The 25,109-nt window shown below is 42.8% G+C and overlaps 1 long non-coding RNA gene across 1 annotated transcript; it reads left to right on the plus strand.

The window, feature by feature from the left end:
• Nucleotides 1-13,659: 13,659 nt before the first annotated feature.
• On the plus strand, nt 13,660-25,101 carry LOC149972981 (uncharacterized). The gene is made up of 3 exons (XR_016490439.1): nt 13,660-13,846; nt 21,008-21,098; nt 22,632-25,101. It is a non-coding gene; the product is annotated as an uncharacterized LOC149972981 (long non-coding RNA).
• Nucleotides 25,102-25,109: the final 8 nt, after the last annotated feature.

The following is a 25,109-nucleotide window of genomic DNA, read 5'->3' on the forward strand; positions in this document are numbered from 1 at the left end:
TAAGAGCATAATACGTATGTTGTGTAGTACGCAGTTAGTAGCCCATGTGCCTCAACCTAATAATTTGGTCTATTGTAAACACATAACATTAGTAGTGGTGGCGCTGGGCTTGCACGTGAAAATTCAGCACACACAACATTCTATAGTAGAATTGTGTTATTTGACGTGTCATATTAAAGATTATTTAACACGTCAAATAGTGTTATGACAAATCTTTTTTGACACAAAGACCCAAATGTCGCTCAGTGTGCCTACCCTAATAATTTGGTCATTCTCTTTTTTTTTTTTTCACTTAATTTCGTCTACTGTTCTAACTTGGTGGTGCACAAATAGCCTATAACCTGTTTTAGAGAAATGTAATCATTGAATATTGTAAGGGCTTTCATTGTCTGTTTATATGCCCTATTTATTTATCCTACAGTTCTGACTGGTACAGGGAGTACACTGTAAGAACGGCCCATGTTCTGAATTGTCGCTGAACAAATAGTTATGTCATTGTCATCATAGAGGAGACCAAGGCGCTGCATGGTAGGCGTACAGTCTTCTTTAATTAAAGAAAGAACAACAAACCGTGACGCTAATATGGCCTGTGCAGACAGGCAACTAAACATAGAATAAGAACCCACAAAATACCCAAGGAATATGGCTACCTAAATATGGTCCCCAATCAGAGACAACGATAAACAGCTGCCTCTGATTGGGAACCAATTCAGGCCACCATAGACCTACATATACCTAGACATACAAAAAACCCTAGACAATACAGAAACTAAAAAACAACCCTCGTCACACCCTGACCTAACCAAAATAATAAAGAAAACGAAGATAACTAAGGTCAGTCATCGCTTGCTCATTAATGTCTTAATCGACATTACGGATTGCATCTTATCCGCTTGTCGTCCCCTTATGCCATAATTTGTACATCTCAATTGTCAGTAGAAACCACATTTGTTTGAAAAGGCAGTAAATGAGGCTGAATTAACTGTTTGGCTGCCAGACAAGGCTCTGCTGAAAGCCAGGTTTAGCAGAGGTAAGGTGTTGGGACAGCTTTATGTAGGCCCTAACAGTTTCTGTGCACGGTTTGTCACCATTATAGTCCAATTAATGTATTGTTTAGTGGCTTTGGTGGCATGCATCCCACATTTTTGCTGCTGCAACATTTATGTAATTACTTTTTGCTTGTGTCTGTCCGGAGTGATTATGTTATCATCTTCGCTAAATAAATACCGGAGGAAAGACTTGAGCGCGCACAAAAAAATTGCTGCGTCAACCTCTCGCTTTCAGTGTTGCCAACTTAGCGACTTTGTTGCTATATTTAGCGAGTATTCAGAACCCTCTAGCGACACATTTTCAAAAAAGCGACTAGCGACAAATCTAGCGACTTCTTCTGGTGTTATTGGAGACTCTGACGTGAAAGCATGTATCGTTCTTACTCTTCTCAACAAGCAGCGGGCAATGCCGTGGTCAGGAGAAGTTCACCCCTCTGCGTCCAGACTGCAAATGATTCACTCATGCGGAAAGCCGCGGCTGGCTGATACCGCACTGGCTTACATAAACAAATTAAAAACCTGAATTAGGGCCAGACGAGTTACCATAATTTTCTCACATAGAAAAAAGTGTCAATTGTCTCTTTTTTGGTCCATTTAGATTGTATACATTTTTTTTTTAATGTTATGGTTAAAATTTTTTGTTGTAGACTTGTAAGTTGACCATAAGGATAAAAACCTAACCAAATTAAGAAAAATAAAATAAAATAAAATACTAAGTAACTCCGCCAGAGTGTCTCTTTTGGGTCACTTTTGCCTGTCCCAAGCCCGGATAAAGGAGGAGGGTTGGAATTGTGACAAAAAAACCCAGAATCGACAGAAGAAAGTTGATTTGTAGTTCTAAACATATTTAGGATGTTTTTGTCTCTCCCATGACTTTATTCCTTTCTCCTACAGCGTCCATCCCAATTACATGAACATGGCAAATTATGCAAATTAGGTGATCATGTCATTTAGCCACTTCTAGCGACTTTTAGGACAGCCAATAGTTACTTTCCTTACTGAGGAGTTGACAACACTGCTCTCTTTAATCTAACTTTTAATGGATGATGTGATGGAAGCTATCAAATCATTCTGAATTGATTTTGACATCACAGAAAAGACAGTAGAAAGTTCCATATGTTCAGCAAGTAAAGCATCGTAACATGCAATTACCACTGCAAGCTCCTTGTAATTGCACTTGTTAGCGGAACCAATGCTTGCGTGCCCAAAAACGCAGTGGTGTTGATAAACCGCTTGAGAACATCCCTGTTTCTTCTTACTTTCTCGTTGTTGCTCAGTTTGAATACGCAGACCTCATCATCGACGCAGCTCTTTCCCAGAAGCTTGAATCTGATGTGGGCATTTATATGCTCCCTGCTTTTGTTTTGACGTTTAGCTTAACAATCGATGTTCTTCAGGTCACTTGTACCCCTCTTTCGCCCAAGACTCAGACTTTCCAAAAAAGCAGGCAAGGCCAGCAATACAGGCTGCTTGATGAAAGGCTCCCTGGCCTGTTAACCAGCTGTACTTTTGATACCAATTGGTAGTGAACGGCCTCACCTTTTCATCCTTCTTCATGAAACTGATCTCAGGCAGAGGTCGATCCTCGGTTTTAATTCGCACCTTTTCCGTGTAGCCCTGAGAATGAAAGGAGTTCTTCAACAAAAAGTCAAAGAAAATTGCGTTCGCGGTGAAAACTGGACACTGAAGCTGGTAGCTAGCTAGCTAACGTTAACTTACTGCTACTTGCTACTGAAGTTAGCAAGGCCTACATTGAAACAAATTGTACTAAATTGCAGTAACTGGACACAAAAAAAAAAGTTCTAAAACCAAGATAACAATTTAGAATCTACATCCTCCGCATCCTGTAATTTGACAAAACTAATTTCAATTGAATAATATCCCTAAAATGCTCAAGTATCACTTTTAATTCTCTATCCAATAATGCCACCAAGCTTCTCAACACACACATAATGCTCTGCGGCACAACCCCAATATGACACACTAGGTTAATTATCTGATCTTAATCCTATGATTGGATGGACAACATGACAGTTCACTGCAAAAGTTTTGATTGGGAAGGAGTAGGCCTACGAGCCTCCCAGGTTTTGTATTAAAGTCAATGTACCCAGAGGAGGACAGAAGCTAGCTGTCCTCTGGGTACACCATGGTGCTACCCCAGAAAGTGTTGTTGAAGTTACTATAGACTTTCACTGCAAAACAGTGTGTTTTAATCAATTATTTGGTGACATGTGAATATGTTTAGTATAGTTGTATCTCAAAAGGATAACTTTTTTAGTGTTTCACTATTTTTATGAAATTTCACTGAGGAGGATGGTCCTCCCCTTCCTTCTCTGAGGAGCCTCCACTGGTCTATGTCTATATCAAGGCCCCAGCTAATATATTGAAGAAGCCTTCTCCATAGAAATGGTCATACTGCAAGCTCAGTGGCCAGGAACACCTGCATGCATTTTACTGGGTTGGTTGCTCTTGAATGGGATCAAAACTAATAACCAGAGAATAGGACATGCTGTATGTGGGAGAGGTGTGAACGTGAAAACATATGCTTTGAAATCGCCCATGTTACCTATATCGCATATTAAAACCTCCTGTTCTCTCTCTCTCTGTCATTACAAGACAACACCCACCCACGACAGCCCTCCTTCTTGACTCTCTCTCACATCCCCTCTCTCTTCCCCTCCACCAACTCTTTCTGTCTCGTTCCCTCCTTTTTCTATCTCTCTCTATCTACGGAGAAGGCTGAGAGACAGGCAGGCAGACAGGTGTGAAATCTCAGAAAAGACTGCTTCATCTCCTTCACCCACACAATTAAAACAGTGTTCCCTCCATTAAATCATGGCCTCCTGCAGGCCAGACGGGAGGGAGACCCCTTAACCCTGCTCCAATTATCTATAGGTGGCCCAATGTCCCAGTAACAAGCTTTGGGTTTGCAGTGGTCTGTGTGGCAGGTCATTTCTTTTGAGCTGCAAGTCTAACCTAAGCTCACCTTAAGTCCCAGTGATCCATTTGCTCTCTAAAAAAGAACGCCATAAGAAACACTGTGTGTATCTCTATGTGTAGGCTACAGTATCGTGTCCATGTCTGCAGGTGTTAGTATGTTTGTCTGTATGTTACGGCCCTGCTACGCCACGTTGCAGGCTACACGTTTCATACATGTGGCTTAACCACATGCATTGTATGCTGACCGTTAGTGGAGAAGCTAAATGGAAAGCTCACAGCCCTACAGTATAAAACAAAACAAAAAATACATTTTTCTACACTGCCATGTGTTTTGGTGAAACATTTAAACTGCATCCATTTGCTGTTGCTGTGATACAGAAGCATAAAAAGAGGTTTGCTGATTTGTTCAGGGTTCAGATTTTCACAAGTGTGTGTTGTCAGTCACGCCCATATGTGGATGAGTTGGATATTATCTTTGTGTGTACAGTATGGGAGACATATGGATTTCTAAATATATCATTGCAGCAGAACGGTCGGTATTCACACTGATACGTCTGAGAGTGACAGGAGGAATAGCTGAGGCTTTATTAGCTCATCCATCTCTATCCCTCTGTATGAAGATGGAACACCCTCCCATCCCCCAAACCCTGCCAGCCCTGAGCCTGAAGATAACACAATAATGATGCAATGGTCTCAATGTACATTACACTAATATTTCCACATGGGTGTAACTCACCAACCTTATTCCAAGGTTTTTATTCATGAGAAATGAGTGCGGATGATTGACTGTGTTTCTTTGAGCAGGTGCTTGTGTTTGCCAAATGTAATAATGCGTGTGTCGGTGTGTGTGTGTGTGTGTGTGTGTTTAGGGGTTTTGGGGATTGAATGTTTGTAATGTGCATTTCTGTGTGTGTGTGTGTGTGTGTCTATGTGCTCGTGTGTGTGAGTATCTGTGTGTGTGTGCGTGTGTGTATCCTCTCTCTGAGTCTGGAGCTGTCAGTAAATGGCCCCTCAGCCCCACTCCTGTGTTTGTTTATTCTCTGCCGGGCACAGGGGTGGTGGCAAACAGATGGGCATCCATGAATTATGGAAATTCAGGGGATTTAATTAACCACTACACACACGGCTGGATCACAGAGCTTCGTCTGAGGGGTGCGGGCCGTCATGGGTCGTTGAGCCGTGGAGGGAACCGGGCTATAGTGATACCCCTGGGCTATGGAGCTGACTGAGAACGGGGGTAGAAACCCAATGGGGTGCCAGCTGCCGGGACCGTGGGTTAAGACGTTAATACTCACAGTTCAACTAGGAAGAAGTGCACTGGGTCACACTTTATTTGGATAGTCCGGGTTTGTCATCTGCAGATGCTCTACAAATGGTCACACCATCAACAAACTAGTATCTGTTGATAAGCAACTTCTGTTAGGTTTAGAATAAGGGTTAGGGCTAGGGTTAGTAGATAGTTGAAATGTTACTGATAGTCTGTAGAGCATCTACAGATGGACTATCCATATGAGTACTATGTTATACATATGTTATACTGCATTGAGGGACCCAAAACAACCCCAGTATGTGCAGTATTAGGACACATTTCAAGTAACAATGGGTTTGTAGTATCTGAATGATGATGCTCTCTGACTTCAAATGATTGAGGACTTTCAGTAAAATATTATCAAATACATTTGCATGTCATAGTAAAAGTTCTTAATCGGACTGTTTATCCATACAGCAAGTAAAGGAATGATGTCTCTGAGCATTTTTTCTCAGGCCCCGTCAGTGAACACTGATACACCCTCCATCCCTCCACCCCACCACCTATACCCATCCACCCTAGCTTCCTCCATCCTGAGAAATGAGAAGGGACAGCCTTAGTCAGGGACCAGCACAACAGGCAATTAAAAAGGAATTAAGAGCGTGCAGGGGAAATCAGATATGATACACAATGCCTCGTAAATGTCAGCGTTATTATTGTGTTGTTGATTCTCCATTTCTCCTGCTGCTGTTGCCGTTTCAGAAGCAGGGACATATAATCCAGCAGACTTAATGAAGCTGCCGGCACCGGCGAGGGTCTCGGCGAGGGTCTCGGCGAGGGTCTCGACACCAGCGGCGAGCGCCCATGACCTTTCCCTTCCTCAGAGCCTTCTCTGGGATGCCTTGGCTCCAGAGAAGAGGCGAAAGCTATTAGCCGTGATGTATTACTGTCTGCCTACGTGTAGGATTTTTGTGTTGGTCTGTTTGCCATCATAAAGTCTGTTCTGACTGCTTGCTTGTCTATGTGTCTGTTTGTCTGTGTGTTTTTTGTCTGGTTTTGTTAACTCTGTTTTCATGTTTTCCCCATTGTCAGTTGTCTGTAATGATAACAACATAATGGGCTTGTTTGACATTGCAGTTGACAGTGCAGGTGACTGCCGAATGACTGATCTTCAAAGAACCTTGCATCATAAATACCTACTCATTATTATTTGTAGATCAGTCAATTTACCCATGATACATTTTGGTTTTGATCCTCTTGAACAGGGGCAATATATTTTTTATATTCTTCCTGTTTGTCTCATTGTGGTTGATTTTCAAACCTCTGTTTAGCAATTCCCGTTTTCATTTTTTATTTATTTAACCTTTATTTAAAGTCAGTTACCTTTATTTCAAGTCAGTTAAGAACAAATTCTTATTTACAATGACGGCCTAGGAACAGTGGATTAACTGCCTTGTCCAGGGGCAGAATGACAGATTTTTACCTTGTCAGCTCAGGGATTCGATCTAGCAACGTTTTGGTTACTAGTCCAACGCGCTAATCACTAGGCTACCTGCCACCCCAAAACTACTGTATGTTTGACAGTCTTTCTAGTCTAGTCTATTGCTTTTGGGTGACCAACCTGACTATCTGACGTGAAATATTTAACTATGGGCTTAAGGATTCATGATTTGTTCCCTCCAAATGAATTCCCTGCATTGGAAACCGATTGGCTACCCCTGTGGCAGTCCCCGAACACCCTCTCCCCCACAGCCATCTATTCCATTTAGAGGAATAGCAGTCAAATAAGTCCAATGAACAGAGGAGAAAATAAAATGAAAAATTGTGAGGGCAGAATGAAACTCAGGACAGGTCAAATGAACAGCCTTGGGTGGACAGTAGACACACAGATCACACCGTCCGAATATAGAACACTCAGGTCTCTGGGCAGAAATAGAAAGGGATAGCCTCATCCACAGGTTATTACGTATGGCTTCAACATGACAGATATGCTATATTACATTCCCTAATGGGTTCTTCACGGGCCAGGTAAACAAGGCTCTTTAATACATTCATCTCTACATAGAGGCTTTTAGAGACAGCGCTATTGGAAGCATGTAGCATAAATCAATGTTGTGGCCGAATGGACTCTAAACTGAACAACGAGGAGCATTTTTCAAAAGTGAAATGTACATTGCAATGTTTCATGAATAACCTTTGTGTTATGTTAAGGTGTGAAAGGCTGTTATTTATGATAAACGTGAAAGGTATGCTGCCATTTTGTTTTGCTGCATAGAGTGTGTAGAGAGCGAGAGATGTTCACGAATCAAGGCTTATCAACTCCAGATAATGGCAGAGACATTCTGATATCACAGAGACATTGTGATGGTCATAACCCCAATTGGTAGTTACAATCTTGTCCCATCGCTGCAACTCCCGTACGGACTCGGTAGAGGCAAAGGTCGAGCGCCGTGCATCCCCCGAAAAACAACCCCTCCAAGCTGCACTGCTTCTTGACAGAATGCACGCTTAACCCGGAAGCCAGCAGCACCAATGTGTTGGAGAAAACACTGTCCACCTGGCGACCGTGTCAGCGTGCATGTGCCCTCCCATAACCTGGACGACGCTAGGCCAGTTGTGCGTCTCCTGGTCCCGGACGGCTGCGACACAGCCCGGTATCAAACCAGGATCTGTAGTAGCGGCGCCAGCCCTGCGATGCAGTGCCTTAGGGCCTCCCAAGTGGAGCAGAGGTCTATCACAGAGACATTCTGAGGTCACAGAGATGCAGATCATCATCACATTTGCCTGGAAGAAGGTAAAACATTTAATTGAAGTTTCCCAGACAACAAATGGAATAAACAAGTTTACCTGAGCGGTAACAAATTACCTGAGCGGTAACAAGAACAAATATAAGCTCTGTATCACACTGCACAAGAACATACTCACACGCGTATGCAAGTACACAGACACAGCAGTGAGGTATAGACAACACCCTGAGACACTAATTGTATCCTCTTCTGCCAGAACTGGAAAATAATATTGGAGAGAGCAAAGAAGAAAATGGTGTGTGGTCATACTGTAGGTGTGTGTGAGGTGTGCACTGTTTTTGTGTACGCATTCTAGCAGAAATGTGTGTGCAGACAGTATGTGAGTCCTTAGGCATGAGTGTGTGTTCCCTTGTTCTCCATCCCTGTCTCTGAGTCAGTCCTCAGTTTGTCTTTGCTCATTTTCTGTATAACTGAACTGGATGACAGCCATCTGACATCAGGATGAAAGACACTATTACCAGCTGAGTTTCTGGCCAGTGACATGACCTGAATGAAGACTGGAACACACACACACACACCAAATGTCATATCCATATACAGTACCAGTCAAAAGTTTGGACACACCTACTCATTCCAGTTTAAATGTTTACTATTCTCTACATTGTAGACTAATAGTAAAGACATTAAAACTATGAAATAACACATATGGAATCATGTATTAACCAAAAAAGTGTTGAACAAATCTAAATATATTTTATATTTGAGATTCTTCAAAGTAGCCACTGCACATTCTCCCCTAACTGATCTCTTCATGAAGCTGCATGTGTTGTCTGACTCTCTCTCCATGTTGTGTCTGTGTACAACACAATATCCATCTCTCTCTGTCTGTAGTGCATTCTCTGTTCCTGTTTCAAGATCTCCCTGTGCTCTGTAATCTGTGTCTCTGTCTCTGTGCGTGCCTGTGCACTGATGGCCCTACTGTGTGAGTGTGGGTGGCAGAGAGAAGCACCTGCACAGGCACCGTGCTCTGTCTCCATGCCCTTGAGCTGTAATTGGCTGAATCTCACCGATAACGAAGGCTTTAGGGCAGGGAAACCACAGCTCCCAATCAGCCAGCTGTCAATCATTCCTGCTGCCAAACTAATACCTGGGATAACGGCAGAAGAGTCCAACAAGTTCATCGTAGAAATAGAGTTGTGGTTATCCTCTCAGAGGCAGACAGGGTCTGGTACTCTGAGTATAGCACCGTGATACCGCCATAGACACTCTGAGGGCTGGTGCTTTCAATGGAGAATCTTTTAAAAAAAAAGGTGGAATATACAGTGCCTTGCAAAAGTATTCATCCCCCTTGGTGTGTTTACTATTTTGTTGCATTACAACCTGTAATCTGTATTTTTATTTGGATTTCATGCAATAGACATACACAAAATTGTCCAAATTGGTGAAGTGAAAAATTAAAAAAATAAAAGTGGTGTGGTCATATGTATTCACCTCCTTTGCTATGAATTTTTGTTAAAAGTATTTCACCTTTATTTAACCAGGTAGGCCAGTTGAGAACAAGTTCTCATTTACAACTGCGACCTGGCCAAGATAAAGCAAAGCAGTGCGACACAAACAACAACACAGAGTTACATATGGAATAAACAAACATACAGTCAATAACATAATAGAAAAGTATATATACAGTGTGTGCAAATGAGGTAAGGTAAGACAATAAATAGGCCATGGTGGAGAAATAATGACAATTTAGCAATTAAACACTGGCGTGATAGATGTACAGAAGATGAATGTGCAAGTAGAGATACTGGTGTGCAAATGAGCAATAAATAAATAAAAATTACAGCCCCGAAATAAGATCTGGTGCAACCAATTACCTTCAGAAGTCACATAATTAGTTAAATTAAGTCAACCTGTGTGCAATCTAGGTGTCACATGATCTGTCATATGATCTCATTGTGTATATATACACCTGTTCTGAAAGGCCCTAGAGTCTGCAACACCACTAAGCAAGGGGCACCATGAAGACCAAGGAGCTTTCCAAACAGGCCAGGGACAAAGTTGTGGAGAGGTACAGATCAGGGTTGGGTTATTAAAAAATATCTGAAACTTTGAACATCCCACGGAGCACAATTAAATCCATTATTAAAAAATGGAGGGAATATGGCACCACAACAAACCTGCCAAGAGAGGGCTGCCCACCAAAACTCAGAAAAGGAGGGCATTAATCAGAGAGGCAACACTTTAAGCCGTACACTCCACAGAGCTGGGCTTTACGGAAGTGTGGCCAGAAAAAAGCCATTGCTTAAAGAAAAAAAAATTGCAAACACATTTGGTGTTTGCATGTGGGAGACTCCCCAAATATATGAAAGAAGGTACTCAAAAAAATGGAGCTTTTTGGCCATTAAGGAAAGAGCGATGTTTGGCACAAACCCAACATCTCATCACCCGAGAACACCATCCACAGTGAAGCATGGGGGTGGCAGCATCCTGCTGTGGGGATGTTTTTCATCGGCAGGGAAACTGGTCAGAATTGAAGGAATGATGGATGGCGCTAAATACAAGGAAATTCTTGAGGGACTCCTGTTTCAGTCTTCCAGAGATTTGAGACTGAGACGGAGGTTCACCTTCCAGCACGATAATGACCCTAAGCATACTGCTTAAGCAACACTCGAGTGGTTTAAGGGGAAACATTTAAATGTATTGGAATGGCCTAGTCAAATCCCAGACCTCAATCCAATTGATAATCTGTGGCATGACTTAAATATTGCTCTACACCAGCAGAACCCACCCAACTTGAAGGAGCTGGAGCAGTTTTGCCATGAAGAATGGGCATAAATACCATAACAACAACATACCTCAAGAGACTTGCAGCTGTAATTGCTGCAAAAGGTGGCTTGGAGGGCATGGATAGTTACGCACGCTCAGGTTTTCTGCTTTTTAGTTTTATTTCTTGTTTGTTTCACAAGAAAAAATATGTTGCATCTTCAAAGCAGTAGGCATGTTGTGTAAATCAAATGATACAGACCCCCCCCCCCAAAAAAACATTTTAATTCCAGGTTGTACGGCAACAAAATAGGAAAAATGTCAAGGGGGTGAATACTTTCGATAGCCACTGTACCTTTAATGCCCACTGGCTTTAAAAAATGTGGGATTTCACATTTTTGATTATCTGTTCCAATTAGGTGTTTCAAAACGTCAAGATAAGATTCCGATCACTCTGATCCAGATTTTCTGGTGGTCGTCCAATCTGACATTCTGTCATAAATGCAGCAACTATTTCTTTTTCAGATTTCAAAGGTGGAGATTGGGATCCTTTTGATCCTGTATATTGGGATAATTAGGATCCAACTCAGGGAGAGGATTTGGACGTTTAAATGCTACAACAGTTTATTTGACATAATTGGTATTGCATGTCTGTTTTCTTTACATTTGACATTGATGCCAGAGAAAATGCTGTGACCAATTTAAAAGCAAATATTTTTAACACAAGTCAAAACAATCTTTGCATACAGTATTTCTCAACTACATTCCATTAGTTCCTACTCAACTACATTCCCTTAGTTCCTTCACTCAACTACAAAATCCCTTCTCTTAGGTCTCTCTCCTTCCCCATTCCTCCCTCTTCTCTCTTTCCCTTTGCAGCCAGTTCTTTCCCTCACCTTTCTTTCTCTTTCTCTCTAGCCTGTGTACTCGTTCTCTCCCCTCTGCTTTTCCTATCTTCCTCCCTCATCTCTCTTCCTTTTTCACTCTCTCTGCCCCCCCCCCCCGCCCCCCCCCCCCCCCCCCCCCCCGCCACACTCCACTCCCCTCCCCACTCCTTTGCTCTTGATTATGCCGAGCCTGAGCGGGGGAAAGAGTCACTATGGAAACAGGGGATGAGGCAGTGTGTGAGAGCTCTCTTTCGTAGTGAAGGGAAGAGCAGAAAACAGAGGGGGGTGGAAGGTGGAACACCGACTGCAGTCAGAGTCCAGGGATGATCTCACCCGCTCTCCCTCTGGCACTGATAATGGCAGGGAGAGCACTTCACCTTTTCTGCCATCATCAGCTCAATCCTCTGAGTGTGTTTCTGTGTATGTGAAGAGACCACTCCGCTACTCTACCATTCAACTGCTACAGTGGCCATAAGCTGACCTGTGTGTGTAATGTTTGTATCTCCTCTTCCACAGTATACTGGAGCATTGGCAAAAAAATTCATGTTTTTGTGCGTGACAATCAATAGGCATTAAACAGCAGAGTTCACGGATGATGGCAAGAGCTCATCGGCATCTCTGCTATTCTGAAGGATGGGGCGATCAGCGATCACTACTGATCACTACTGACCAGCCCCCCCCCCCCAAACACACACACACACACACACCTCAACCTGTTTCTAGACTTAATTAATTGTTCCTAAACCACACACACTCGGGCTTGGACAAAGGGGTTTCATCCTACGTACGCAGAGGGACAGGTGATACTTAGTCAACTCCCTCCATTCAGGATTTCTAAATAATCCTCAAATTCATAGAACTTCAGAATTTCATTGGGATAAAAGCGATTCTAAAGATTGAGAAGAGTAGTGTTGTGTAGGGAGGGAGAGAGAGCGAGACAAGTAAAGAAAAAGGTGGGCAGAGTAGGAGAGAGAGAAAGAGTGGGTTAGAAAAGGGGGGGAATGTAGAGGGGGTAGAATGAGGGGAGGAGAGAACGAGGGGAGTAGGGGAAGGGAGGGAGCGAGACGTAAGGCAGAGAGAGTGGGGGAGCGAGTCAGAGAGAAGGAGGGAAGAGAGGAAACAGCTCCTCTCCTGTTAAAGGATGTCAAGTCTTCAGCTGAGAGCTGTTGAGGAGCACTGATCCATCCATCCTTCCTGCTCGTCCAGATGAATCTCACCACTGCGACTCCACAGCCTCTGCACAGCCTTGTAGGTATGTACCGAAGTACCCCTCTGCTGTACTCTCTCCGCTCTACTCTCTCCCCTCTACTCTCTCCCCTCTACTCTCTCCCCTCTACTCTCTCCCCTCTACTCTCTCCGCTCTACTCTCTCCCCTCTACTCTCTCCCCTATACTCTCTCCCCTCTACTCTCTCCTCTCTACTCTCTCCTCTCTACTCTCTCCCCTCTACTCTCTCCTCTCTACTCTCTCCCCTCTACTCTCTCCTCTCTACTCTCTCCGCTCTACTCTCTCCTCTCTACTCTCACCCCTCTACTCTCTCCGCTCTACTCTCTCCGCTCTACTCTCTCTGCTCTATTATCTCTGCTCTACTCTTTCTGCTCTATTCTCTCCGCTGTACTCTCTCTGCTCTACACTCTCTGCAGTGTTCCCACCATGTCCCTCAGCTGTCCTGACTGCCTACACTTAGCTCAGATCAGACTGGCTCTTGTGTGCTTAGCTCTATAGCAAGGGAGTGACAAACTCTACAGAGTACAAAGCAGGCTAGTCAATGGAAGGTTGGAGGAATGTGTGTGTGTGTGTGTGTGTGTGTGTGTGTGTGTGTGTGTGTGTGTGTGTGTGTGTGTGTGTGTGTGTGTGTGTAGGAAAGATAAGGTGCTTTATGCAACCTGGAGTATTGTGCAACTAGTATGTCTACATCTGCATGAACCTACAAAATGTGCTGTTGATATTGACCCAAGTGAAGAAACTGTGGATGTGTGTGTGTTTGTCCGCGTGTGCAAGTGTGTCATAAAGGGAAGTTTGCCAGGTGCGCTTTTTTAGGAGACAATATGAGTCGGCTAATAAAAGAGAGCAGATTGTATGTACTTTCTGCATTACCTCAACAACAAAGGAAACAGGTTTTACAGGAGGTTTACAGGAGGATTACAGTAGGTTTTGTTGGTGTCTGCATCATTTTCAGCTATTGTGTTGGGTTGCGTTCAAGAGAGACATGGTAAGTTCGAACATTGCGTCAGCGGTGTCTCTGCATCTCTAAGCCAAGAGAGAATTGATTTGACTTCTAACTGATATGCTTTCTGGTTTATAACCTGTGTGATTGTGGATATATTTTGTGTACATTTTAATACGAACAGGATGCTATATATAATATAGTAAATATATACTACTAAATAGTCGACATGGTTGTTTCCTTTGTGGTCTTAGGTAAAAAATATATTGATAGATTTCATGTATAAAGTTGGTCGAGCAGTGACAAAAACATTTGTAAAAAAAATATGAACCAATGTGCATATTTGCGGAGTGGGGCTATTCACATAGCTAGCTCATTGACATTAACCGTCCTCCTGCGGCCAGGTTACTATCCTTCCATGTTGTTCTACTTAAGTGTGGGTGAATTTACGTACATGTGTGCTCTATTCATCAGCTCTATTCTCTATTTGTATTCATCAGCTCCAGCTATATGTCCAAGAAAAGCCTTGTGGCGGTTTCCAAATGGACAGTGATTTTACTTTGTGAAAAAAATATAATAATTGTCATAGCAGTTTGTTCAGGTTGTGGCAATATTGCAGTAGTTCAAGTTCCTATATCACAGTGAGAAATATTAAATGCAACTTTTATTTTAATATAGTCGTGATACCTTTCCATCAGTCATTATGGAAACTGTTCTACAAGCGGTCAAATAATTTGCCAACACAATCCCTCGGCCATCATAGGGCACAGTGTAATTCAGCGGGTGGACGAAACATCAAATCTCATAGTTTCCCTTTGAAATTCTACGTATTATGGATGAAAGTCTATTTTTGAAGCATTAATTCTGTGTGGGTACATGGGTTGATTCCGTGTGGTTACAGAGTTAAAACAGAAACAACTCTAAGGTTAACAGTTTAGACTTTAAGTCTGAGTGGTTAAGGTTAGGGCTATGGTTTGGGGGCAGGAATAAAACAAAATAATACAAAACAATGCCCTGTTTCTATCATCAAGTATTCTCACGGCTTGCTAGAGCATTGTGAACTGCGGTGACGCAGTGGTCGAAGCAGCGCGCTCCGGCTCTGAGCATGATGAGCTTGTGCCCATTGCTGGGCGAGTGCAGAGGAAGGCAGATATCTATGCTCTCAGGACCTTTTCACATCCAAGTCTATTTCTAGTGATCAGGCTGGGACAAAAGCACCTCATTAGTCCTGTGAAGGTCATGTAAACACTGAGGAATATGTTGAATATAGCTGTACGGAAAGAAATCCATACACATATTTGAAGTTCAGAAGAGAGACAAGAGCACTGAAGTGCCTTGGGAGAGTATTATATATATATATGGTGCTATAAAGGACTTATCATACAAGTTACTGTTTGAACGTAATGAGAAACTAATTCTAAATCTAATTCTTTAAGAGGTACACTAAAACAGTGGAAAGTTTAATATACATATATAGGACTTTGTGTCATTTTGTATCAGGCTCACATTTGGCTTATGTTTGTGTGAGTGTTTATAACAAGTTTGCATTTAGGTATGTGCTTGTAGTCTGTGTGTATGTGTGTGTGTGTATTTAGGTATGTGCATGTAGTCTGTGTGCATGTGTGTGTGCGTATTTAGGTGTGTGTTTGTAGTCTGTGTGTGTGTGTGTGTGTGTGTGTATTTAGGTATGTGCATGTAGTCTGTGTGCATGTGTGTGTGTGTATTTAGGTGTGTGTTTGTAGTCTGTGTGTATGTGTGTGTGTGTGTGTGTATTTAGGTATGTGTTTGCTCAATCTGTTACGTCTGTTTCACTGCCCGTCTCTCGTAATGTGATCATGGGTAACTGTGGGTCCCTTGAGAAAGGTTTTCCTCGCTCTCTGTAGACAGCTCTCTTCATTAGCGCCAGTAGGAAGTGGCTAACGTTATTCTGAAGATTGGCTGTATCGATCTCCAACCTCTCCCTCTGGGAGCAATGGACGATGCAGCTGCTGATCTGAATGCAGCTTTTCAGTCATTCTCGATTTAACATCTTAACAAACCAAGTGTCATATATCGTATTAATGAGTTAAGATGCTTTTAACACACTGATCAGTTGGTAAGTTTAAAGAGTAGGACTGGGGTAGGGAGAGATTATCCTAGACATGTATTTAGGGATAACTTCCACCTGGGGTGTATTCCTCAGAGCTGATCCTAGGTCTGTATTTAGGGATAACTTCCACCTGGGGTGTATTCCTCAGAGCTGATCCTAGGTCTGTACTTAGGGTTAACTTCCAGCTGGGGTGTATTTCTCAGAGCTGACTCTTTCTTATCTCCTGTCGTTCTCTGGGGGATCATCCCTGGAGGGTTGCCCATGATTCACTGTACCATCTCTAGAAAAACGAGATGGTTCCTAGCAGGCTGTATTATAGACCGAAAAGAAAGAGTGTGGTCAACACAGTATTCAATTTTTTTGTAAACCTTGTATACTACTGTAGCCCCACCTTCCCCCGCCTTATTTGTCCAACTCATGAGATCATCAGATTTACTCATGCTACTTGGGACAGGCCTGCACACCCAGTAGCTCTTCAGGACTTGTCATATGGAGAAACTCACCACATCGTAGAACCCACCTGGGTGATGCATGACAGCCATTTTGTGCCAGAACTCTCACCACATATCCATTGTCACAGTGAAGTGGTTATGCTAATTTGACACTGGGAACCAAGCTACATGGCCACGATGGAGTGAGGGGCCAGGTTTGGAATTGAACCAGGACACGGATTAACAACAGTCTGCGATAAGAGCGTTGTTAAGAACATACACTTATCTTGTTTTCCATGAGCATTTCCACTCATAGATAAAAATACACTTAGTACTACCAGCATGGTTACCATAGCACTGTTGCAATGCCCTCTTTTTGAATAGGTCAGATGTGTTTAACAGCTCTCTGCTTTGCATCTGAGTGAATGGGACTGTGCAGTCAATATTACATGGGTGACCACAATTTGGTGAGCACTCCCTGTGAAAGATACATTTTGACATGCGAAGCACACTCAAGGTGCTATCAGAAACAATGAAAGAGACATTTTGCATCGAGACCCGTGATTTGTCCTTGGATTTCTCTTGAGAATGTAAGACATTCATCTAACTTCACATACAAGGCTGAAAATGGTGCATCGTATTACTTTGGCAAGCGAGGCCCAGGGGAAATAATTAGCTTATTCAATTATATGATCATGAATTGAAAATTTGATTAACTAACTAGACTTACTGAGGTTATTTGGTCACTGGAACAAAATCCGCAGGGGGTGTTCTCATAAAGTGTTCTCATACTGTAGGTTGTTTTCATTGGGTGTTCTCATAGGGTGTTCTCACAGGGTGTTCTCACAGGGTGTTCTCATAGGGTGTTCTCATAGGATGTTCTCACAGGGTGTTCTCATAGGATGTTCTCATAGGATGTTCTCATAGAATGTTCTCACAGGGTGTTCTCACAGGGTGTTCTCACAGGGTGTTCTCATAGGGTGTTCTCATAGGATGTTCTCATAGGGTGTTCTAAACTAAAACCTTGATTTGTTTCTGGGCTTGTCAAATTAGATTGACCTCTTATTTCTGTTCAGTCAGTGTGAAGCAATTCCAACCAACACCACAACCGATGGTAGAACAATGGGAAATATGTGTTTCTATGTACATAGTCCATAACAATAATTTGCCAATGTGTATGTTATGAGATATCACACAAGATATAAAGAGAGCATGAGAACGTACTGAGTATAAAATAAAATGGAGTCATGCAGAGGCTACAGTTAGTGAGGTTTACAGGTTTATAAATGTCTGATAGTGGGTTATATTGATTACACCCTTTGGCCTGGATAATGTCATTCTAATGCACTGTAATAACTGACTGTATTGATATTACTAATTTGCCTGATTTCCAGATTGTATTTGACAATAAACCTTAATTTAATAGGATTATAATAGATGTATTATTTCAATCTTCATGTATTTTTTTAGATGTCGTCATCATAGTTTGGGTTGGTTAGAATTACAAATTAAGTCAGAGACCTATTTTAACTCTAGGTTTAAATTTGTGCAAAATTGACTGCAATAGAGCGCAATAGTAATGGCGTCTTTTTGTAGGCACCAACTCTAACTGTAGGCATGACTTGTTGGTCAAAGCCTGGGGAAATGAATGGAGTTTTTCTAGGGTTTTTGGAGAAACACTGAAAATAAGGTTTGTGGTAAACACAGGCTTAAGAGATCTTATACGTTTTTGTTCTATGAGATAATCTTCATCAGCTAATGTCACAGATTTTTTTTGTATTTTTGTAATAAAAAAAATCACATAAAGGCTTCATAATTCATTAAGGTCATGTTAACTGACTGATATTATCTCATAGAACAAAACGTTCAAGATCTCCTAAGCCTGTGTTTACCACAGACCTTTTTTTTAACGTTTATCGCAAAACCTTATTCTTTACTCATTAATTTCCCCCATAGGATTGGCTGAACGAACCTGAGGTTACTTACTCTCTATTGAGAGTTAAAATAACCAATCACTGCAAATAAAAATGTACATTTACTCACTCAAACCAATTAATGTTCAAATAAGCCAACTTCTTCCTATTTTTATTTAATTTAATTGCTAGATATTACGAAATTGAAAGGGCATAAAGAAGTAAGTGAAATATAATATAATATATTTAGATGTGGATCTGAATAATATCACTGATAGTAACTAAACCGAAATGATTTACGAGCAACTAGTTTTCCTGCTTTTTCTTTACTGTGTTTAAATACAGCAATGACCCCACGCAACTACGGTAATTCGTTACCGTAAAAACTTGTTGATTAGTTTGTTGTGACAATATGATGGAAGAGTAAATTAACAAGGCACTTGTCACAGCTGTACTGTTTCTATTACTATGTTTGGCATAGTGGGGTGTCTACATAGAGGTTGTTCACTTGTGTTTGATGTTTCATCACAGACTCAATGTACTTCATGCGGAGCTGTGCATGCCCGCGGGTGGGACTGAACGTATGTGTTCGTATGTGTTTCGTATGTGTTTTGTATGTGTTTTATATGTGTGTGGGGGTGCTGCAGAGAGCGAGAGAGTGTTTGGAGATCAATGTGAGCAGCTGTTCTCTCCTCACTTCAAACGCCGCCTGTGTTGTTGGTGCGGCTGGGCTTCCGACAGCCTTCGCAGGGGGATCAAAGGGTAACGAGACAGGCAGCGCACACACGCCCGACAGCCCCATGAATATTGATACGGCTCGGGAGAGAGATGGAGGCAATGTCTTCAATCGCTCATCAACCTCCACCGATGAACAGGAGGGGGGGGGGGGGGGGGGGGGGGTCGTGGATAGGTGGGTAGGGGGTGGTGGTGGGGGCTGAGGTATGGGACAACATCTGCGAATAGCTCCATTTGGCCGACAGACTGACACACCCTTAACTTGGGCAGTCGAGTTAATTGAGGTGAGGGATATATTAATTCTGCCTTCCTGTTTACCCTTTAAAATGGAGTCTTCTTATCTGTCCTATGTGACATCCATTCTAACACAGAAAATGACAGTTTGATTACCCAGACTCCTCCAGGGCAGGTACTTTAACCTCAGCTGTGTTGCATATTAGCCTTATTAAATGGCAGACAGACAGACACTGGAGGGTGGACAGGCGTGGAGGTGGGGAGACTGGTGTGAGCATCAGGCTAAGCCCCACTGGAGGCAGGTCGTTTGTGGGGGCGACTGTGGTGGATGGGGGTGCCTCAATCTTGATACTACGGTCGTAAATCAAGCTACCTCTCCGGGGCTGTTATCGTCAGTCTCAGGCCCCAGGATGGCTTGTTCTGTGGACCTCGACCGAGGGCGAGGCGGATGCGGCGGTTGTCACAGTGGTTATCGATCGTGTGGGATGAGTGTTGCCATGGGATTCCTGTCCTGGCTCAGTCACTGACATATCTCCTATCTAGAGCCAAGTCGACACAGTCTAATGCAAAGACACAAATACAATACAGACACGGGTCCGAGTGCTCACTCAGTTTAATTACGACATCAATCAAACATCAACCAAACACTTTTTTGACTTAATTAACTGAACTTAACTTGATAGCCCAAGTTGGCCAAAATATATTTTAGCAGAATTGACAGTGATGTTAGACCACCAGGATTTGGAATATTTTGTAGTTATTTGCGAGTCGAGGAGTTGAGAGGGAACCTCCCAGATGGTTGAGGTGACTTGGATTGCCTGCGTTGGTATCAAGTGAAACATCAACTCGATCAAGCCGAAATGAACTCAAACAAAGTCCCCCTCTTCAACAGCCATTTAACCCATCACCCTGTTAGGCATCATCAGAACCTCCTCGTTCTTTGTTCTCCAGCAGTTCAGGAGCATCCCCTCATGTTGGGTATCTCTGACTGACAGAATAGTTTCTGAGACTCTACCTTTAGTGCTGACAAGAGCTTTGCCACTCGGGGAGGCAGACCCTGAGAGCGCTAGAAAGCAATTTCCCTCTAATCAGGTTCACTACAAAGCCCTCACATCCAACCACCCTGGTATACCGCCATTGTTGCCGCTGTTCTATTCCTCTAGGCTCGTATTGTTTTTTTAATGAGCGTTGCGTGGTGCAGACTGTCGATTGAAGTTATCAGAGTTTTTTTTCTCCCACTGCCTTTATGTTCACAGTTCTTTGAAGATGGGGATTAATGCCGGTGATTGACTTCATATAAAAACCGTGTTTCGCACGATAGCGAGACCCCAGCAAGTCTTATCAAAATGACACACTGTTGAAGTCAATCGCTACATTGATGCACTTCATAGCAGAATATATTCCTGTTGTTGTTCGTCTCTGGGCTGTGGTGTTGACAGAGCACCACCTGACACTCTTGGAAACAAAAGTGCTATCTAGAACCTAAAAGAGTTATTCAGGTGTCCCTATAGCAGAACCCTTTAAATTACCTTTTTTGGTTCTAGACAGAACCTTTTTGGTTCTGGGACAGGTATAACCCTTTTGGGTTCCATGTAGAACCCAAAAGGGTTCTCCTATGGGGACAGCCGAAGAACCCATTAGGAACCCTTTTTTTTAAGAGTACCACTGAGCCAGTGTCAAGTTGGTTTTAGGTTTGATGTTGAAGACCTCTATTGGTCATGTCATAAAAAAATGAGAAAGTGAAGAGAGAGAGAGAGCGTGAAGTTAATCCGTCATTAATGTATTCTTTATGATTGTCCTTCAGGTGGAGGAGATGAGGAGCTGCTCTGTGCCATGAAGACGAAGGTGAAAGTGTTCTCCTGCCCCAGGCTGAGTGGAGTGCACTGCATACAAAGGTGTGCCATTCTCCCTCCTGTCAAATATCCTCATCTCGTTGATGACTAGCTTCAGCCAGGATCGTAGGGTGTCATTGTGATGACTCCAGCTGATGTATTACACAACTACTACTGTTGGGCCTTTAACACTCCATTAAGGTGTGTGACTGACATGTTCCCATGTTCCCAGGGTTATCTGTGATCACCTGTTGGTCTGGGTTAGAGTGCATTACTGGGATGCCTCCTTTCCGTGGGTGGGATGTCACCACTTGTTCCATGCTGTATTGTTTTGCACTTCCTTCCCCCCTGTTGCTCATTGGCCAGACTGCACTGCTAGTGTAAAATGTCACCCGTAGTGTGTTATTGAGGCAGCCGTTGGCTAAGTCACACTGTGATAATTACCAAACCATTGCAGCAGTAGACATCACAAGACAGTGCTCTGATTCCCTGGCAGACGGCTGGAGGAGCTTCACTTAGTGCTCCCTATGGTGCTCCCTCTCCTCATCTGCATGGGTTTCAGACCTTTTCTCTCTCTCTCTCGCTCTCTCTTCCCTCGTCTTCAGTAGTGCTAGTTGCTCTCTACGATCGACAGGCTCGCCGACCCATTCTCGGTTTGTGTCGCAAATGTTAATTAAACCCTCTAATTAGCTTTCTTCGCTAAAAGGGTGAATTAAATCAGACCCGGAATGGCAAATGATTCCTGGCATTAGCATAATTGTGTTTTTGAAGTGTAAAGATCTAGGCATTAGGATGCCGGCAGCAGGCATTGTGCAGTGATTTGTTGTGTTTGTGCTGAGGCCCCAGGGGATTGTGGGATGGCTAAGTGACACGGGTACGGTGCACTCTGACCCTGCAGTGGTCTTTAACGAGACCTGTTCCAAGACCTGTGTGTGTTTGTGTGTGTGTGTGCGCTCTACAGTAGGTGACTAAAGCCCCAAAAACATATACCGCACTGCAGGTTTACAAAAAATGTTTGTCAAGGTGTATTGTTAGGACTGATGTTGTTTTGCCTCAATATCCAATGACATTGTTGGTGGACAGCTTGCAGGGTACGTTGTCTGAATGCAGTCAACACCCCTTATATAGCATAAACATTCTAAGTGAACTTGCACTGTGGTTTGCATCCACCTGGTAATTGATTGTTGTGTGCTTGAAAGAGGACGTGAAGTAGCAAGAAACCAACAGTGGGGAGAGAAATAGAGAAATTGGTTTGTGAATAACGATCAGTGTGTGTGTGTGTGTGTGAGTGTCACAGGAGGTTGACTTAATTGGGAAGGATGGGCTCGTGGTAATGGCTGGAGCGGAAGTGGTGGAATGGCATCAAATACATTAAACACATTGGTTTCCATGTGTTTGATGCCATTCCATTCACTCCATTCCAGCCATTATTATGAGCCGTCCTCCTTTCAGCAGCCTCCTGTGGTGTGTGTGTGTGTGTGTGTGTGTGTGTGTGTGTGTGTGTGTGTGTGTGTGTGTGTGTAAGCAACACAAGACTGGCTTCTCTGCTCTTTTTGGAATCCTGACATTCATTTGGTCGGTGTTCCCCACTGTTAGATTGATGGCAGGAGTGCTCTAACAACAGAGAAACCAAGGGCAACGCCACAGAGCTGCAACTCCACTCTGAGAAAAGCAAACAGCACAGGACAGAGACTGAGAAAAGGTCAGAGAGGTCCAATAAAGACGACAGATGGAGAAAGTCGGCTGAGACGATAGAGAAGATTGGAGTGCAAAGACAAAAATGGAATCAAAGAACTAAACGAGCTGAAACGCAACATACAGTACATGGAAATGCAGAAACATATGAACAAACAGGAACACGTTCATGTCCAAATCCATTCGCACCACTGACATTATGAGCATCGTAACAGCTGACCTGTATGACAACAAGACTCCTCTAACACATGAACGCCCACACACATAATACACGGTGTCTTCAGAAAGTATTCAACCCCCTTGACTTTTCCACGTTGTGTTGTGGTGAGAGACTATAAAAAAAAAGGTTTCCAGTACTTCAGTGGAACGTGAAGGAAATCACACTGCAAACTATCACCCTCATGCACTTAAGGAGATCACGAATATCATGGACACATTGGAACTAATGGTTATACTGTACGGAGGTTGAACGACCCTGACCTAGTCAGATATACAGTACTTTCAGAAAGTATTCACACCCCTTCACTTTTTCCACATTTTGTTGTGTTACAGCCTGAATTTAAATTGAGATGTTTCATCACTGGTCCACACGCAATACCTTGTAATTTCAAAGTGTAATTATGTTTTTCAAAATGTTTACAAATTCGTAAAAAATTCAAAGCTGAAGTGTCTTCAGTCAATAAGTATTAAACCCCTGTGTTATGGCAAGCCTAAATAAGTTCAGGAGTAACAATTGGCTTAACAAGTCACATAATAAGTTGCATGGACTCATTCTGTGAGCAATAATAGTGTTTAACATGATTTTTTAATGACTACCTCATCTCTGTACCCCACACATACAATTATCTATAAGTTACCTCATTCGAGCAGTGAATTTCAAGAACAGATTCAACCACAAAGACCAGGGAGGTCTTCCAATGCCTCACAAAGAAGGGCACCTATTGGTAGATGGCAACAACAACAAAAAGAAGACGTTGAATATCCTTGATCCTGGGTTTATCAATGCACCCAGTCACTACAAAGATACAGGTGTCCTTCCTAATTCAGTTGCCAGAGAGGAAGGAAACCCCTCAGGGATTTCACCATGAGGCCAATGGTGACTTTAAAATAGAAACAATGGCTGTGAAAGGAGAAAACTGAGGATGGATCAACAACATTATAGTTACTCCACAATACTAACCTAATTGACATACTGAAAAGAAGGAAGCCTTTACAGAATAAAACATATTCCAAAACATGCATCATGTTTGCAATAAGGCACTAAAGTAAAACTGTATAAAATGTGGCAAAGATATGAACTTTCTGTCCTGAATACAAAGTGTTAGGTTTGGGGTAAATCCAACACAACACATCACTGAGTACCACTCATCATATATTTTTTTGATGGCTGCATCATGTTATGGGTATGCTTGTCATCGGCAAGGACTAGGATCTGTTTTTATGATAAAAATAAATGGAATAGAGCTAAGCACAGGCAAAATTCTAGAGGAAAACCTGGTTCAGTCTGCTTTTCCCCAGACAGGACAATAACCTAAAACACAAGGGCAAATATACACTGGTTGCTTACCAAGACAACATTGAATGTTGCTGAGTGGCCTAGTTACAGTTTTGACTTAAATTGGTATTCAAAGCTGTCTAGCATTGATCAACAACCAGCTTGACAGAGCTTGAAGAAAAGATTCATGTGCAAATATTGCACTATCCAGGTGTGCAAAGCCCTGAGACTTAGAGACTTACTCAGAAAGACTCACAACTGTAATCGCTGCCAAAGGCGATTCTTACATGTACAGTACTGACTCAGGGGGTTGAATACTCATCTAATCAAGATACAGTATATTAGTTTTATTTTTCATTCCACTTTGACGTTAGTGACAAATAAATGACAACTAAATCTATTATAATCCCACATTGTAACACAACAAAATGTGGAAAAAGTAAAGAGGTTTCTGACATTTTCTCACTACACACACACACACACACACACACATACACACATACACACACACACACACACACACGCACAACACACACACACACGCACAACACACGCAAGCATACATCTCCCCGAGGCCTGATTGAGTGTGAGTGTCTGCACTGCTGGTCAAGGTCAGCTGATAATGGGAGTGATTGAGAACGGGAGCAACAGTCTCAGGTAATGAGATTTACGACCCTGAGCCCCCCTCCACCTCCCCGTGTCCACCCTCCACCTCCCCCTGTCCACCCTCCTCTCCCACTAACATGATTTATGGCTCTAATAGAAGTCTACGCTCCCCAGATAGAGGCTTCACTGCACACATTACCACTGAGCGAAACTCATCCTTCCACAATGTGTGGGTGACCAGAGAAACAACTCTACCAGAGGCAGAACTAGGTAAGAGC

The sequence above is a fragment of the Oncorhynchus mykiss genome, chromosome 21 (genome assembly GCF_057628025.1).
Source record: "Oncorhynchus mykiss isolate SJ-2025 chromosome 21, ASM5762802v1, whole genome shotgun sequence".
In the NCBI taxonomy this organism is placed as follows: Eukaryota; Metazoa; Chordata; class Actinopteri; order Salmoniformes; family Salmonidae; genus Oncorhynchus; species Oncorhynchus mykiss.